We start from the raw sequence: 15752 nt of genomic DNA on the forward strand, positions 1-15752 counted from the left end.
GACACATACGTATGCATATTATATGTATATATATGTTCCATTACAAAATGTTCCATATTTCATAGTGTTGCCCACACCTTCGGCACATGTTTTGCTTAAAAAAAAAAAAACCTTTTATGAACATCTTTCTTTTCATTTTTAGCACATTGCAAGAAATGAAGTAAATTTAATCTGTACATATATAGTGGCGTAGATTCAAAATCTCCTAATAATATACATATATGTTAGGGTTAAAATGTAAATTTATCGTAAAAGTTTTCACTTAAGTGCATTGGGTATTGAAAAGTTTTTTTGTGTGCAAATTTAATTTGTCCCTAAAGTTTAAAATCATAATAGTGTTACGTTTATCATTAAAATGTTAATGGTCAATGTTTTTCTTTTGATGGTCAATGTTAGTTTTTAAATAACATGGGACAATATTGCAATGGTTTTAAATTTTCGGGGCTAATTTGCACTCAAAAAAATTTTGGACGCCCAACGTTTCTAAGTGAAACCTTCAAGACAAATTTACATCTTAACCCTATTATTTTTAATTGAGGTTTTCAATCACAATAAAGAAATGTGTTTCGTACATAATTGCCTTGTGGTGTGGCACCAAAATGTTTGCGATCGTTTGTAAATTGATTGAAAGCAACGCGTAACAACATGAGACACGCATGAGAAAATACGTCGAATGATAACTGTTTGCATGTAAACCCTTTGGATGTTAGGCACTATTTGCGTTGGTAGCGTTTGAACCAAACGCAACCCATATTATAAGGAGCTACTAGAGTCTGAAATATAATACTCCTCCGGTCCTTATTATAAGACCCAATTTGACTTTTTATTTGGTCCTAATTATAAGACCCAATCCATTTTGTCTCTTATATTTATGCATTTTTTTCCAAGATAATCCTTCTAATAATGATAGTTTTAGCCAATATACTTAATTAGCAAGGATATTTTAGGAATGACAACACTTATTTATTATAAATAACCAACTTAATTTACTTCCTTAATCTCCTCAAATAAGTCAATTGGGTCTTATAATTAGGACCGGAGGAGTAACAAAATTTAGATCAACCTCCTTATATTCAATAAATCAAATTTATTGGTAAATTTTTAAGTGTACATATGTATTTTAACAACTAACAAAATAACAAGTGTTCATATTTCGTAGGTGAATTTATAAGTGCACGTATATACTTTTTTTGTAAAAATAATTTAAGTGAGTTGAGGTCCGGGACTCATTAGGACCAAGACATCCCTCTAAACTTAAAAAACATTTATAAAATACGTATACATATTTTAACAACTAATAATAATAAATAATAAGTGTGCATAAGAAGATTTATAAATACTAATTTACATTATAAGAGCTTATATAAAAATTTGCACATATTTAAAGGAGAATTTACAAGTGAACATTAGCATTTTAACAACTAACACAAAATAATAGGTGTGATTAGAAACTTAACCTAATAAATGCAAAGAAAACAACGTGACTTAAGTTTTTTCCAATGTAAAAATTGGTTTTTCTATTTTGTTTTTTCCCCTCTATTTATGATATCACAATATTATTTTGTGGAAACAAATACTAGTGATACCCACACATATGTAAGTTTTTTTTGTTTTTGAAAACAAGTATTAATTCTACTTGGGAATCTATATTATGATGATTTACTTAAGGACAAAGGGAAAATAAAAATTAGGACTTATGTTTATGGACAAAGGAAGTATAAATGAAGATCATAATCAACAAGCTATTGATTCCTATAGTGATCATCCTCACTTGAATTGGCGTCAATCATATTCCCTTGGGAAAATTGCATACTTGAATTGGCGTTAATCATATTCCCTTGGGAAAATTGCAAATGAAGACCCCCAAATATGTAAAATTGTGATTTGAGACTTTTAATTTGGAAAATAGCAAATAAGGACCCGGTCCTATTTTTGCAAATATGAAATCGTGGTGAAATGCCTGAAATGCCCCTCAGCCAAATGACAAGTTGACTATGAAAAATGACAAGTTCACTTTAACGAATGACAACTTTAGTAAACCAAATCACAATTTGGCTAAGGGTATGCTAAATGACGAGTTGACTATGGAAAATAAAAAATTCACTTTAGCGAATGACAACTTCAGTAGAACAAATCACAATTTGACTAAGGGGTATTTCAGACATTTCATCCACATTTCATATTTGCGAAAATGAGACCGGGTCCTTATTTGCTATTTTCCAAATTCAAAGTCTCAAATCACAATTTTACATATTTAGGGGTCTTTATTTGCAATTTTCCCTATTCCCTTCATTCTTAATTATAAGTTATATTTAATTAATTCACACAATCCCAGATATACAATTAGTTAAAATTAATTTATGTTCCTAAAATTACTTAATTTAATAAAATAATGTTTAAAATTATATATAATGAGATTTAACGAAGTCTTGTTTATCTCTTCCAATTCATATTTCACTATAAATAATTAATAATATTCATGGAAAAAAATTAAAAAGATAATATTATCTCTGATTTTAATTATAAGATCTCGTTTGTAGACTATAGATAGGATTCTAATTTTATAAATTGATTTATAAATACAAAGATGAAAAGCTTCTAAAGTCAACAATGGAGGGTGTATGTGTTGTTATGATCACATGTAGGGGAGCTGGAGGGCAGAAACATGATTGCCCATGCGTACATTTAATTCTTCTCCTCGGGACACTAATGCATTTGATTGGAACTCAGGAGATAAAAGTTTTAATGAGTTTGATTTGAAAAAAAATAGAAAAATAAAGTTGGAAAACTTTAATTAATTTTTCTTATTATTTTGCTTTATATATTTTTTTCCAACATTCTTTTATTTTATATCTGTTTTTTGGTTAAGATGCTTCCAATACCTCAAAATATTTTTTTGAGTGAGTCCAACATTCAAAAGTATTTTATGGTGCATCTAACATCCTAAAATACACTAAAAAAATATTTTAAGGTACTGAATATACCTAAAAAATACTTTAAGAAATTGAATGCACCAAAAAATATTTTATTACCCAAAATATTTTAAAATACTGGATGCACCTTAACCTTTTATTTTTTAAATTAAACTTCATTAAAATCTCTTACCCCTCCAACAAAATTAGGAGTTATATGATATTCTGTCAACTTAAAGTTTCGACTCTGGTTCTCTTTTGGTCCTACTTTATATGTATATGTATGCATGTGCGCGTGACTAGTTATATGTAGTTCAACAAACAAATCAGAATGGTTGGCAAAAAAAAGTAAACAAACAAACCAGAATGACAAGAATTATTGCCCACTCCCCCCCCCCCCCGGCAATGCGAGTGGGGCTAGTGATGCTTAAAAGGTGGAGAATATATTTGATTTAATAATAGAGGCTAGTCTATTTTAATGTGTTCCTAAATAAAAATTTTAATTATTTTTTACTCTTTTATTTTATATTTTTTATTAAAATTTTATAGGATAAACTTGAAAAAATACCCATAAGCTTTTATCCAAAATGCGCTCATCATTATAAGTTTTTTGGAGATACAAAATTACTTATGAACTTGCAAAACTAGAGAAAAATGACACAACCGTTAAATTTGCTAAACGAGTATTACTTTTTGCAGTTGAGCCCGCACTAGTATTTTGTACTACCAAAATACTCCTAACTCAAAAAAAAAAAAAAAGAATAACTGTGTAAAAATACCTATAAAATTTTACCCAGAATATGACAAACACCATATGTCTTTTTCACGCATGCAAAAGCACCCACTACCCTTCAAACAAATCAATTCTTTTTGGGGAAAGAATCTATCAAATTTTAATATAATACTAAAATACTAATAATTTTAGGTTAATATATAAGTTTGACCTTCTAAATTTACATCAAGTTTAATTTAGTCTTTCAGTTTATAAAATATTTTTTTTAGTCCTTTAATGTCAACCCTACTGGTCAGATTAACCAAAAAAAATTGATTCAATGAATTTAAATGATAAATCTGCAATTAAACATTGAAATATTAATTTTCAATTTAAAATTTGTAGTTGAAAACATTTAAAATACAACCTAATGAAGATGTTATCTAATTTTTTGCAAGACCATTGATGTTAACATTACGGAACTGGAAATATACTCAACAAATTTAAGAAACAATTAAAACTTGATGTAAAATTAGAAGACCAAGCGTATACATTGACTCTAAAATTATTAATTTTATTATAATAATATCATATAGTTTAATAGAGTTTTTTTGGGGCTAAAATTGAGAATTAATTTATTATTTTCACGTTCATGAGTATTTTTGCTTCTTTGAAAAAGCATATAGTGTTTGATGTATTATAGTTAAAAGTTTATGAATATTTTTTCACCTTCATCTTTTTTTTTTCCCGAGTTAGATATTTTTGTACCATGATAATATTAGTGTGGTTTCCAAAGCAAAAGTAATGGCAGGTGGACAAATTTAACAGCTATATTATTTTTGCTCTTGTTTTACAAGCTCATGATATTTTTGCACCTCTATAAAAAGCTTATGATGGTGGGCACACTTTGGCTAAAAGTTCATGTAATATTTTTTGGACCTTTACCCAATTTTATAATCCCACTTTTTTTTTTCAAAATCAAACTTATTAAGATTTTTCCTCCCTTACACTTCATTTATAATTAATATTTTTAAAAAAAAATAAAAAAATGAAATTCATAGACCTTGCCCTTATGTTATATTATTCATGATTATATTCTTTAGCTTTATGGAACTTGACCTTATGCTCTCATCTTCAAGCAACATATCCACTTTTTTGCTGATTTCTTGGTGTGAGATTAGTCCTCTTTCATCGAAATCAAGTTTCAACCCCACCTTCTACTCATTACAAATACAATTCTTGCCAAAAAAAAAAAAAGTCTGCAAAATATGACCAACACATTAAAGGCACTCCATTGCTCAAACCTTCAATGGTGGAATTCCCACCACAATGGCTAGCAAAGCAAGCTATGGTAGTGTAACATCTCAAATTTTGGGTTTAAAAGTGCAAAAAATGGCTTGAAATAGGTAGGCTATCAGACCTCTTAGTAAGAGTCCCAAAAATTTTCTAAAAAGATAGAAAGATTCTTAGAGACCAAATTATAAAGTAAAAGTTTTCTGAAACTAAGGAACAAGGAAGATAGAGACCCCGATAAAATCTTAGGAGCTAAGTATATGAATTGAGGGATTCACAATCGACTGAGGGCTAGATAAAATAGTAGAAACAGAGATAAAACAATTTTTGAAGTAAAACTCGGGGAGGGACTGAATGTTCATTTTGAAAATTTTCGGTTAAGAAAAGAAATTATTGGAAACTATGACCAAAATTCCTAAATTTTTTTGAAAATTCATTAAAAAAGAATAAAGTACAAGGTTTAGAACAGTATTTGAGTCCCAAAAGGCAAAACAGAATGAGACTGATTTATTAGATAATTTTATGTAATTATGAATATTTTTGGCTAATTAAGGGAATATTAGCCAAGGTTCATTATTTTAAATCTACAGAGGTCTCAATTATCTAGACAGAAATCAGAAAAAGGTAGTTTGGAGTTTATAACATATTGTAAAATTATCTCCAACCCTTGAAAGTACAAAGATTTGCTTTAAAGAAATTTAAAGTCAAATTTTATAGAATAGGGTATCTAGAAAATCTATAAAAAAAGGTATTTACTGGTTGAGTTTTGACCTAAAAAAAATTAGAGAAATTTCTCTCAATAAAAGGGAGTTAATGAAGTAGAGGAATAAATTTTCAGAGCCAGAAAATATCAGAAAGTATTTGGTCAAAGTCACAGTGGAATAAAATGATTCGATGTTTCTTTTAAGGGACAAAAACCCTAAAATCTCCTCTTGCCTAATATTTAACATTATTATAACATATGGAGTTATTTATAATGAGAGAAGCATGCCATAACACATACCAATGACACTGGATAAGTCAAGACCCAAGAAAGTAATTGATGTTGTTTCCAGTTATGAAATAGGTAGAGGGATAGGTAACGGTATAATTATTCATATATTTTCCTTTTGATTTCCTCCCTGTTTTGGTGATAATTTGATGAAGAGAACAAGGTTGAAATTATATGTTTTGTCAAAATCAAAACTTAAAAAAAGGATTAAAATAATAGATTATAAGGCATATGACAAATAAATTAAAGACATTTGGCAAGAAGAGAATGTGCATGAGTTCAATTGGGTTTTCTCTTCTTTCTTCTTCTTCCAAACTGCACCACCTAGCTCGATGATGTAAGGGAGATGAGGTAAGCAAGATGATGCAAGGGAACACATGGCAAAATCATGGAAGACAAGGCCTAATCAAGAGACAAATGTGTTGTGGTAAAATGGTAAAGGTAACTTAGACTAATCCTAGATAAATGATAACTAAAACATTATAAATATCCCTTCCCATCCCTTTGCTTAGAGATTTTCAGCCAACATAGAAAAGAAGAGAGGGAGGCCGTGGAGGAGAGGAAGAGAAGAGAAAGAAGAGCGAAAGGGGAAGAGCTTCAAGTTTCATGCAAGACCAAGCTTCAAGATAAGGTAAGATCATGATTTTGGATGTAGTTCATGATGCTTTATGTCTTGTAAAGCTTGGCTATGGTTTTTGTGAGATTCAGAAGCATGAAACCCTAAGGAAAGGTGCTATCCAAATATGTTTTAAGCTATGAAAAAGATTGATTGATGATAGAATCATGTTTAAAGGTTAGAAAGGAACAAGAATCAAATGATTGTGTGATGAAAATGAAAAGAATTCAACTTCCCCTTATGTTGATGCTAGGGTTGAATTTTAATGATTTTTATGCTTTCAATGTGTTTAGAATGAAAAATTGTATGGGATATAGATGAGAAAACAAGTTTGGAAGTATTGGAATTGAAAATGAAAACTTTGAACCCTAAGACCTGATTGTTCAGCCAAGGCTTGTTTAGGGGAAGGAGTTAGGTTTTGTTGAATTTGAGCTTGGAAATATATTCTAGATGCAAAATTATGTGAGAATAGCATGTGGAAATAATTTTTGAAAGATTAGAATTAAAACTTAAAAGTTAAGGTTAAAAAATTAAAGTATATTCCAGGGAGCTATGTATGAATGTTGTTTGTTACCATGGCTCTAATAAATGAATGGCAATGATATATTGATGTATTTAGGATCATAAGATAGTAAGAAAGAGAAAGGGAAAGGTTGATAAGCAATCTTGATAGTTGGAAGTAAAAGGGGGCAAAAGGAAATGCATAGAGTTACAGGGTGGTGAACTTACCTTTATTGTGTGCTTGATGTGTAAGCTTGTGTGTTGATGTGTATGATGTTAATTGATAGTGAAATGAGATATATGTGAATGAATGATGCTCTGTTTCTAGTTGTTCCACAGACATGCATGAAAATATAAAATATTGAGTATAAAAGCATATTAATAACTAGCTTGTGATAGATAAGGTAAGCATGTCATGCTCTTATATTCATCTTGCATACATATATAGTAATGGTTGCTACTGAGATTCTTCTGAATCTCACACTCCCTTATCCAACCATAATAGGTATGATATGCAAGGGAAGAAGAATGGCTGGTAAGGAACAAAGAAAGAAGAGAAAAACTTGAGAAATGTGTTAAGTTACATATCTCCTTACGTGATGTATGATAAGAACAATACCATTGATACTATGTAATGATGAATGAAGAGATTGGCATGTGAAATTGAGTATGAAGATGTATGAGAATGATATATGAAATGTGCGAATGGCTGCATGCATGATTACGTTTAATTGTAGTATGCTTGATAAGTCCATATTTTATAATTAAAGAGGTGTATATTTTGATTTATTTGGTTAAATTTATGGATATCTTATACCTATTTAATTATCTTTAATAGATTTTCCTCTCTTTTATCAATTATGGGATAAAAGATGATCTTGCAATAAATCTACTCAAATCTTTTATTATCTTTACTGCAGGAGATATCAAATTATTGAGAGAAGGAAAAATCACAAATAAAAGATAAAATAGAAGGAGAGTAATATTTGCTCAGGGGCGTGAGGCATTCAGATTTAAGGAACAAATCAATTGCAATAATATATTATATTATATTATATTATATTATATTATATTATATTGATTGAATGCAAGGAAGGAGATAAAAGGATAACGGTGGCAATAGTAACGCAAGGGAAATCATCTAATAAATTATATTATATTATATTGAAGATATATGGATATGGATAAGAGGCGGTGAATTCAAGGGAGAGAAGATACAAAACCATTATAAATAGGATCAGAGGAGGCGAGAGAGGAAGCATTAGAGAGCAATCCCAGAGGCAGCAACAAAGCATTGTTTGCGACAGTGAATCAGCAAAGTTACTACCTTTGTTCATCCTGTGACAGTAGCTGAGCAGAGGACCTCTATTGGATCCTTTGACAGTTTATTCCTCTTTTCTTCTTTCTTTGTTTTGTCATGTTTGGGGATTTTAGAACAATACTATTTATAATTTATTTTATTATGAGTTTCTAAATTTTTTAGTTGGGGTAAGGATGTAGCCCAACTGGGAAGCTAGTTTTTATCAATTCTATTTTGTATTTTTTTATGGCTTTTTTGAATATCTTTTGATTTTTATATCTATTTCTCTTATTCTTCATGTTGATTTTATAACTGGCCACCATTGAATATAAATTATGGGTGATCTTGATGGACTGGGACGTGAAGAGAGAACCTAGATCTAGAGAAGTAGACATAAATAGTTAGGCTAGGGATAGTTCTAGATATTTATGGTGTCTTACAACTATAGCTTCAAGATTTAATTAGTTGTTTGGGTGTCGTGGGAACGAATTCAACTCTAATTAAATAGGGACTAATAATTCGAGAGAATATTAGGACACTCTAAGAATAGTTATCACTATAATAAATTAAAGAATCAATTCAAAGGATAAAAACTAGCAACCCATAGGGTAAATCCTAAACCCCAACTCTTTAAGTGATTGATTTTCCTCTTATATTTGATTTTTTTCCTGCTTTTAATTTATTATTTTATATTATCTCATCAATCAATTCATCTATTCTCATTATTACTTATTTGAATTAGTAAAAATGCAACCTCCCTGTGGGTACGACCCTAGATTACTCTAGGATTTTTACTACATCGAGCTCGTACACTTGCGGGAGCGATCAAGTTTTTGGCGCCGTTGCCAAGGAGGCCATGGATTTACTAATTCTTCAAATTTTATTTTTCTTTATTTTGTATTAATTTGTGTTTGTATTTTTTTCTCTTTATTTTATTTTAATTTTTTTTATGCAATTAAGAAGTTCTGGTAACTCTACTTTGACTCCTATTAGTTTTGCAGAAAAAATAGAAGTCAACGAAGAAGAGAGATGGCCGAGGGTGTTATTGTTCTAGAGCAAAATATCATGTTCCATGACATTCAACGCCCCCTTATTACTTCTAATCCCTCTTGCATTAAGCTAAGTACTGCTGCGTGCAATTATGAATTCAAAAATATACAGCTGAATGCACTACCCAATTTCAATGGGCATACAACTGAAGATGCCATGGATTTTATAATGGAGTATTATGCAGTAATTGACACATTGCCGTTGAATGGCTTATCAAATGACGATTTGAAATTGCGTTGCTTTCCATACTGTATGAAAGGAGATGCTTGTTAATGGCTTCTGTGCTTACCAGAAGGTTCTATCACATCTTGGAATCAGATATACGAGCAGTTTATGCTAAAATATTACTCACCACAGAAGACTTCAGAGTTAAGGGACAAGATTCATTTCTTTACTCAACAGGGTGATGAGTCATTCCATGAAGCATAGGAGCTGTATAATCTCCTCATTAGCCAATATCGTCATCATCAATTCCCACATATACTCTTAATGGACTTTTTCTATAATGGGCTCACATCGGACAATCAAAGCAAAGTTGATAATGCAGCTCATGGTGATCCAAATAACATGACAGCTGAAGAAAGAGAGGACATTTACAAGACTCTAGCATCAAATTCAAGTCAATTCAAGGAAGGAGGGTGGTGGCTAACAAAGTCACTACTTCATACCTCTCTCTTGACTTAAGGGATTTAACAAAGAGTTTGAATTTATTAGTGAAAAATTTTAATCCTATTAATTCCCTTTCTACTTCATCTGTTAATAATTCTCTTCATGCAGGCAATGATGGTGATTATGTGGAGGAGGCTAACTATATGGGTGCCAATCCCAAGAACGACCCATACTTCATCACATATAATCTGGGGTGGAGAAATCATCTTAATTTCACTTGGAAAAGTTCTACCCCTCAAAGGCCACAAGCACCACCAGGTTTCTAACAGCAAAGAAACACAATGGAGGATCACACAACAAGGTTGGAGGAAGCTTTAGCTCAAATGGCCACTCACTAAGCTAACCACATGAAGAACATGAATCAAGAAATTGACCAACTCAAGCAAGCAGTTGCATCAACTCAAGCCTCCATAAGAAATATAGAGTCGCAAATGGGAAACTCTATGAAAAATGTGGAAGCTCAAATAAGCAATTTAGCTAGCTTGCTTACTGGACAAGGTCAAAACAAATTTCTGAGCAATACTGAAGTCAATCCAAGGGAGGGAGTCATGGCAATCACATTACAGAATGGTAAAGAACTTCAAGAAGCTAATATTGGGGCTAAAAGGACTTATAACAAGGTAAGTGATAAGAAGAATACTGGAGATAATGATGAAGTAATTGAAGTTCCTAAAGCCAATAATGTGATTCAAAGTAGTCATTTTCCATCTGGACTCAAACCTTATGTACCTCCTATCCCATATCCTAAGCATCTTAAAAAGAAAGATCAAGATTCAGGCTTCCAAAGGTTTCTCAAGATGTTAAGAAATATCTAAATTAATGTGTTATTTATAGAAGCCTTAGCAAGGACACCTTCTTATCTCAAATACATCAAGGATATAGTTTCAAACAAGCAAAGGTTGGAAGATTATGCCACAGTGTCACTTACAAAGGAGTGCAGTGCAATTATACAGAAGAAGCTACCACCCAAACTGAAAGATCCGGGGAGTTTCACTATTCCTTGTGATACTGGTTCTAATATTATTGAAAATTATTTATGTGATTTAGGTGCTAGTGTTGATTTGATGCCTTATTCTTTATGCAGAAAGCTTGGGATGATAAATATTAAACCGATCAATGTGACCCTCCAGCTTGCAGATAGGTCAATTAGATATCCACGAGGTGTGGTTGAAGATATCATATTTAAATTCAGTAATCTTTATATTCCTGCTGATTTTATTATTTTAGATTTTGAGGATAACTTGAACATCTCTCTAATATTAGGGAGGCCATTTTTAGTAATTGGTGGGGCTTTAATTGATGTACATGAAGGAACATTACTTTTTCTAGTAGGTGACCAAAACGAATTATTTCAAGTATCTAAAGCTATAAAGTTTCCTTGCTTTGATGAGAATGTTTTTAGCATTGATGTTATTGATACACTAGCCCAAGAACATTTTAATAGGTACTAATATAGTGATCCTCTTGAGGCATGCATCGCACTAAGCTTAAATAAAAAAGAAAGGGAGGATGAGTTCATAGAGACAATAATGAGTTTGGATGCTTTTGAAATTGAAAATAAACATCATACAAGGCATTATGAAGATCTAGGATTAGGCAATTTATTGCCCCTCCCCTCCCCAGACTCACCACCCTCTGTTGAATTGAAACCCCTACCCTCTCATTTAAAATATGCATTTTTAGGTGATTCTAACACTTTTCCTCTTATAGTTTCTTGTGCTTTAAATTATGAGCAGAAAGATAAGCTGTTAAGCATCCTGAGGGAGTTTAAGTTGGCCATTGGATGGTCTATAACTGACATAAATGGTATCAGCCCCTCTATTTGTACACATAGAATCCTTATGGAGGAAAATTACACACCTAAGGTGCAATAACAAAGAAGGCTTAACCCACATATGAAGGAAGTGGTTAGAATAGAAGTTTTGAAATTGATTAATTTAGGTATTATTTATCCTATCTCTGGTAGTTCTTGGGTGAGTCCTGTGCAAGTAGTCCCAAAGAAGAGAGGTACAACTGTGGTAAAAAATGATAAGAATGAGCTTATCTCCACAAGAGTGGTAACTGGGTGGTGCGTTAATATAGATTATAGAAAATTAAATGAAACAACACGTAAAGACCACTTCCCTCTTCCATTTATGGATAATATGTTGGAAAGAATAGTAGGGCATAGTTATTATTGTTTTCTAGATGGTTACTTTAGGTATTTTCAAATACCAATAGCACCAGAAGACCAAGAGAAAACAAGTTTTATTTGTCCTTATGGTACTTATACTTACCGTAAGATGCCCTTTGGGCTTTGTAATGCCCCTTCTACTTTCCAAAGATGTATGATGGCTATATTTTCTGATATGGTAGAGGATATAATTGAAATCTTTATGGATGATTTCTCTGTATTTAGTGACACCTTTGATTTTTGTTTGACCAATCTTTCTAAAGTTTTGCAGAGATGTCAAGAGATGCACCTTATACTTAATTGGAAAAAATATCACTTGATGGCGAATGAATGTATAGTCCTAGGCCACAAAGTTTCTGAAAGAGGAATTGAGGTGGATAAGGCAAAGGTTGAAACTATTGAAAATATGCCTCCACCTACCTTAGTGAAAGGCATAAGGAGTTTCCTAGGTCATGCAGGCTTTTATAGAAGATTCATTCAGGACTTTGCTAAAATTGTTAAACCTCTTACTAACCTTCTTGTGCAGGATACCCCTTTTATTTTTGATGATGCTTGTTTGAGTGCTTTTAATAAATTAAAATCTGCCTTGGTTTCTGCTCCCATAGTTGTTCCCCCTGATTGGAGTCTCCCTTTTGAAATTATGTGCGATGCTAGTGATTTTGCTATAGGGGCTGTTTTAGGACAAAGAAGGACCAAGAGCTTACATGTCATCTATGCAAGTAGAGTCTTAGATAGAACATAATGTAATTATGCTACCACTGAAAAAGAATTTTTGGCTGTGGTTTTTGCATTTGAAAAATTTTGATCCTATCTTTCTTGTTATAAAGTGATTGTTTATACTGACCACCAAGTTCTAAAATATCTGATGAAAAAAAAAGATGCTAAAGCTAGATTGATTAGATGGGTTCTTTTTTCATAGGAATTTGATGTTGAAATTAGAGATAAAAAGGGTGCAGAAAATCTAGTTGCAGATCATCTCTCTCGACTAGAACATCTACCCTAAAATAACACTCCTATAAATGAAGAATTCCCAGATGAGAGACTTTGGGTGGTTAAATCTCAACTTGCTTCTTGGTTTGTAGATTTTGTTAATTATGTTATTACAAATATAGTCCCTGATAGCATGAATAATTATCAAGGGAAGAGATTCCTAGCAGAAGCAAGACATTACCTTTGGGATGAGCCACTTCTATTTAGAAGGTGTGCAGATGGGATCATACAGAGATGTGTGCCAAATGAGGAGATGGTCCAAATTCTTGAAGGATACCATTCATCACCTTATGGGGGCCACCATGGGGCAGACAGGATGACAGCTAAAGTACTTTAAAGTGGGTTTTATTGGCCTACACTATTCAAGGATGCAAGGACCTTTGTGACAACTTGTGACAAATGCCAACAAATAAGTACCATTAGTAAGAGGCATAAGATACCCTAGCAAGGTATATCAGAGGTTGAACCTTTTGATATTTGGGGCCTTGACTTTATGAGGCCTTTTCCTCCCTCCTACGGTAATCTCTATATACTTGTTGTTGTTGATTATGTTACTAAATGGGTAGAAGCTGTTGCATTACCAAATAACAAAGCATCTAACATGGTTAGATTTGTTAAACAGATTTTTTCTAGATTTGGTGTCCCTAGAGCTATTATATGTGATAATGGGTTGCGTTTTAGGAACCACCAATTCAAATCCTTGTTAGGCAAATATGGGTGTCATCTTCGAGCAAGCACCACATATCATCCTCAAACTAGTAGCCAAGTAGAAGTCTCTAATAGGGAGCTAAAGGGCATATGGGAAAAAACTATAAGTGCATCTAGGAAAGATTGGTCTCTAAAGTTGAATGATGCATTATGGGCATATCGAACTGCATATAAAACACCATTAGGTATGTCCCCTTATAGACTAGTATATGGCAAGTCATGTCATCTTCCTATAGAGATTGAGCATCGAGCATATTGGGCTGTGCGTGCTTTGAACTATGATTTGAAAGCTACAGGCGACAAATGTGTTCTTTAACTCAATGAGTTAGATGAGATTAGAAGGGAGTCCTTTGAGAATGCTCGTATATACAAGGAGAGAACTAAAGCTTGGTATGACAAAAGAATTCTAAAGAGAGGATTTAAAGTTGGGCAAAAAGTTTTACTATTTAACTCCCGCTTGAAGTTATTCCCAAGTACGTTGAGATCAAGCTCGTCTGGACCTTTTGAAGTTATAGATGTAAAGCCATATGGAGTTGTTGCAGTTCAAGCCAATAATGGAAGGACATTTGTGGTTAATGGACAGCGCTATATTATGAAGGAGTCCAAGTTGAGACATCAAAATCCATCTCTCTTAATGAAGTCTAAGCCCACTACAACTGCGTCTAGCTATAGATATTAAATTAGCGCTGGTTGGGAGGCAAACCAATAACTTTTCGTTTATCTTATTTTAATTTATTTATTTTCCTTAATTTGTTCATATTTCATTTTATTGTCTATTATCCCCATAATTTTTTCCACAAGGACCTCACTCTAGGTTTTTGTAGGAAGATGATGCATTATTGAAGAGACTTAAGGAAGAATTCCAAATCATAATAAAAAATATAAATCAGGGGAGTACTATTTCCTTTCTCTTTCTTTACTTTTTGTAACATAAGGACAATGTTTTATTTAAGTGTGGGGGAGGGAATGAACTGATTGATTAGTTAACTTCTTGAATATGCCTTATTAATTGAAAATTTCTCTGAATTTAAATTCTTGACTCCTGTTTTTCATTAAAATTGTCATCTTGATTGCACAGATACTTGCATGAATTTTTCAAGTCCAATGCTGATTGTGATTATTTTTTTTATTGATTAAAATTCTAATAGCCACTTAGAGATAGGTGATTTAATGCATTGGGAACAATCGAAGTCTTCAGTGAGGCTTTGTGAATAGGACTGTAAGAGAAATAACCTTGTTAGAAGTATTCTAGGCCTTAAATATTTTAAATTGTGTGATTACCTCCTATGCTAGTTTCTCTTCAGAACTTGTCTTAATTATCTTATTTGTTGTCTAACTCATGTGCAATTCTTTAATATGATAGAGGCATTCTAATTCTAAATCCTTTTTTCCCAAACACAAGCAATACACATAATATATTCCTAGTCACCTCCTTCGGGCCTATCACTTTTCATTAGCCATCAATTTTATAGAAAGGTATATATGCATGAATTTTTTTATATAGCATTTTTATTCATGTTAGAAAATTATTATTATCGAGATATTGTGCTACATCTTTTATATATAGGGTGCAAAAAAAAAACGAAAGGGAAAGAAGAAAAATGGTGCAAGAGAAAAAATATAAGAAAAAGAAGGAATGCTCAAGAAAAAGAAAGAAAAGCAAAATAAAAGAAGAAGAAGAAGAAGAAGAAGAAAAGAAAGAAGACACCCGTATCAACTCATACTAGCACACTTATCAGTCCTACATCCCTTATGACATGATTTCATGCTATTTAATTATTATTACACCCATGCTATTACTTTCTATTTTTCACATTCGATTCCATGTGGCCTTTCT

The sequence above is a fragment of the Neltuma alba genome, unplaced genomic scaffold (assembly GCF_004799145.2).
Source record: "Neltuma alba isolate B1F8T4 unplaced genomic scaffold, ASM479914v2 tig00011023_pilon, whole genome shotgun sequence".
NCBI lineage: Eukaryota > Viridiplantae > Streptophyta > Magnoliopsida > Fabales > Fabaceae > Neltuma > Neltuma alba.